This window comes from Arachis stenosperma, chromosome 4, assembly GCF_014773155.1.
Source record: "Arachis stenosperma cultivar V10309 chromosome 4, arast.V10309.gnm1.PFL2, whole genome shotgun sequence".
NCBI lineage: Eukaryota > Viridiplantae > Streptophyta > Magnoliopsida > Fabales > Fabaceae > Arachis > Arachis stenosperma.
In genome coordinates, this window is record NC_080380.1 from 78,533,104 (window position 1) to 78,537,259 (window position 4,156).

A 4,156-nucleotide genomic window follows, 5' to 3' on the forward strand; every position below is an offset into this window, starting at 1 on the left:
CACATTCATTGCTTCTTAAGTGCTTCCTTTGGAGACGACCCGGGACTTCAAACTCTCGGTTATTTTGTTTTGATTGTGACTACCCTTTTGAACTAAATTTGATTGTGAGAGTTCGTTGTTGGTTTGGACTATGCTACTAACAAAGTGATTCTTATTTTGATCAGTTCTAAACCGACATAAACCCTCGCATCCATCAAATTTTTAGCGCCGTTGCCGGAGAAGTTCACTTTAAGCGCAATGAGTGCCATGATTTTGGTTGTGTAAATATGTGAATAGTTTGAATACTTAATTTTTGGTTTGCTACTTGGCATTAATTGTAAACACTATTTTTCTTCTATATTTAGTCTAGGTAGTTATAGATTGCTAAATTAGTTCTTGTTTACTTGCTTATTTTTCTTATTTGTTCTGTTTTGCCTTTCATAATTGCATGCTTTTATTGCCTCCTTGGTTGAATGACACGGTCGCTTCCAGACCCGAGCTTGGCCACTTTTGACCTAGAAATCGAAAGAACTTCAACTCGTATAACTCAAGCTTGGCACCGGCTAGCTTTTTTGCATAGTGAATCGGGTGCCCTTGAGGATCACTCCCATTCACTATCACCAACCATCCGTGACTCTCATTCTCCGATCAACGAGGAGACTCTATATTCATCTGTGGGGAGTACTAAATTATCTTTGAGTGACTTAGGTGACACTGTCATGGCGGACCCTCCGCGAAGGATTACTTTGAAAGAAGCTGGAGCCCCCAATCTTGCCTTGCAACCGCTTCAAATTCTGTATCCGGCCTTGGACCCGAATTTTGAGTTTAAGTCTGGCACGATCAATTTGCTCCATAAGCATAATGGATTACCTGGGGAAGATCCTCTGAAGCACCTTAAGGATTTCCAGGTTGCATGTGCAACTGCAAGGAGACATGGAGCAGATGAATCTGCGGTATTGGTTTTTGCTTTCCCTTTCTCTTTGGAGGGAAAAGTAAAGGAGTGGTTTTATACTCAGCCGGGTGAAGTTAGATCTAATTGGGACTTGTTGCGAAAAGAATTTTTGGAGAAGTTCTACCCTCCTCAGAAAATAGACAAGCTACGAAGAGAGATCTCTTGCATTGTGTAAAAGGATGGGGAGACTTTGTATGAGTATTGGGAAAGATTTAAGAAGTTGCTAGAAGCTTGCCCTCACCATCGGATAGATGAGTTGGTTCTGATCAGTTATTTTTGTCAAGGAATGCACCACCAAGATAAGCTTCTCTTGGATGCCGCGAGTGGAGGATCATTGACCAAAAACAAGACCGCAGTAGAAGCATGGGAAGTTATATCGGTCTTAGCAGATTCAACTCAACATTCAAGGGCTAGAAGTCCACAACCAAAAGCAGTGAGTGAAGTTTCTCCCTCCGGAGATGCAATTTTGACAAAGACCCTTGGTGAGATGACAATTTTGCTGAGGCAAATCACTCAAGGGCAACAAATATTAAATTGTTCTAATTGTTTCTTGAGGATGAGCAAGCATTCTGAGTTTGGCAAGGGAAGAGGAAGAATGGGAGGAAAACGACAACAGTAGAGAAGATGAATTACAAGGTTGTAAAGTTCCTTTTCCTCTCATTTGTTTTCAGCACTTTAAATTGCATGATTGTCTTTATCTTCTCTGTTTACATGTGTGGTATGAATAAGCATAGCCTGAATTTTGATCTGTAACATGTTGCTATGCCATTATGACTACCAACTTGAGTTTTGTAAAGTTCAAAGCAGTAAAGTATCATGATCATAAACAAACAAGGAATTAAAGAAGAACTTAGCATGTGCATACAAGTATTAGAAGGCTAGTATGATTAATTGTTACTCAATTGCATTGAATTTTATTTAATTGAAATTTTCATCTGGGACATTTTGTGAAATCTTTTGAAATCATGAAAACCTTGAAGAAGCAATTACAAATTAAAGCAAGAAAAGCAAAAGGGGGAAGAATGAGAAAGCTGAAGGCTCTGAGTATCAATGACAATTCATTTGTTAAGTACTTGTGGTATTTATGTATCAAGCAAAATGCTTGAAAACAAAACACTTAGAGTCAAGGTTAGGCTCAAAGTGCAAATGCACTCCCTCAAAGCTCAAGGCTCTGAGCATCAATGATTAGAGAGTCAAGAAAAGAAACAAATGAGCTTAATGAAGTCCTCTAATTAAATGCTTGTGGTGCTTATGTATCAAGTGGTAATACTTGAAAACAAAGCATTTAGAGTTGTAGTTTTGTTATCAACTCATGGGGCAAAGTACCCAAAAGGAGAAGCTAATACGAAAATCAAAAGCTTGTTTCAAGGAAGAAATATAAGGAAAAGATTTCATAAATTGAGCTAGCTAGAAGCATCAATCATTTATCTTTCTTTTGTGATTGTGGCATGCATAGAAAACTAGCCAACCATGAACATTGAGTTGCTATTCTTCTTACCTTGGATTGTCAATCTCTATTGCATGATTCTTTTCTTGCTTGGGGACAAGCAAGGTTTAAGTTTGGTGTTGTGATCGATGACATGTCATCATGTCATATTTTTCTATGCTTTTTCATACAAGAAATTGATGGTTAGTGCTTAAATATTGCATTCTTTTGTGCTTAATTGGTATATTTCCTTGATCTTTTGATTTTATAAATTTTGTAGGAAATAAGTGGAAAAAGAAGCAAAATGGCTCAAAATCAGCTAAAAAAAAAAGAAAAGAGGAATTTTGGACACGCTTTGAATATTGAACACGTTTTAGAATCTTAGGCCACTCTTTTAAAAGCGTGGCCCATGACCATGAAGCCATGGCATGCATTACTCATTTATGCATGCATTTAATTAACGCCAATCCATGAATGCACGCTAAAATGGCATTACTAACTAATAAAGCACGCATGCATTTAACTGAGAATGATTTAAGTTAATGCCAAGGCGTTAATAGCATTGTACATGCATGCATGAATTAATAAATAAAAGAGAGCTTCACGGTAAAGCATGCATGCATTAGGCAAAGCATTATTCAAAGCATGCATTTAAATGCCAATGAATGAAACCAATTGGCCAGCGTTCATTAGGCACGGAAATGAATGAGCTAGCGTTCATCAAATCAAAGGGAGCGCTCCGTTCAATTATTTAACTTTCTCGGGCCACCAAGAATTGCTAGGCCAAGGAAAAAGCAACGCGCACCAAGGGAAAGCAAGGGAGTTAAGTTAAATGTTTTAACTGAGCGCCAATGCTTCACAAGGAAATTGGCACAAGGAAAATGTTGGAGGCAAGGCTCGAAGTTGGAGCTCCATTCCACCACAATGGGCGCTCAGTTCCCTTACTTCACTGAGCGCCACTCCTCATGAATTATTGGCATCAAGTTTGCTTCACCAAGGCCAAGGGAGCAAAGGCTTGGCGCTAAGTGAACTCTCTTAACTGGGCGCCCAAGGAACCCAAGAAAATCAATAGCGCTCAGTTAAGAGTGTTAACTTTATCATGGCTTGGCAAGAGAAAATGCAAGGCGCAATATTTGCTAGTGAAGCCACCAAGGATCGAACCTTGCACATGAGGAACCCAGAGGAAACGCCACTACTTTAAATCCAAGGGAAATTGGCCCCAAAGTGGCCTCAGCAAGGATTCGAAGTTGGGAACCTCAAGGCACCAAGGGCGCTGAGTTAACTTTGTTAACTTAGCGCTATGAAGGCCCAAGAAAGCTTGGCACACAACAAGAATTGGGGGCAAAAGGCAATGGGTAGCGCTCAATTGGATGAATTAACTGAACGCTCCCCTGGAAGGTTCCTACACACCAAACCAACTTGAATCAAGCAACCTTGACCCATGCCTCCAAACCAATTGAACCAAGGCCATCTGGATCCACTCTTCCTCAAATCCAAAGCAAGCAAAGCCCATTATCATCACTCAAAGGCACAAGAGATATATAGTTAGAATAGGAATTTTATTTAATTATAATTTGTTTTTAATTTCACTTTCATTTTTATTTTTGTAAAAAGTCTATATAAGGCATCATTTTCATTTTTGTAAGAAGGCTGGCTCCAATAGGGAGCAAGTAGGAGTAGGAGCTCTCTTTTAATTTTCCTTTTTGAATTTGAAGAATTGGAGATCAAATCTGAATTTTGCTTTCTGGTTTTCATTCTGCTTCTTCTTCTGCAATTTCTACTTTCTTTCTGATTGTGAT

At 39.0% G+C, this 4,156-nt stretch overlaps 1 non-coding gene across 1 annotated transcript; it reads right to left on the reverse strand.

The window, feature by feature from the left end:
- Window positions 1-1,073: 1,073 nt before the first annotated feature.
- On the reverse strand, window positions 1,074-1,180 carry LOC130977615 (small nucleolar RNA R71). Its single transcript, XR_009085301.1, has one exon. It is a non-coding gene; the product is annotated as a small nucleolar RNA R71 (small nucleolar RNA).
- Window positions 1,181-4,156: the final 2,976 nt, after the last annotated feature.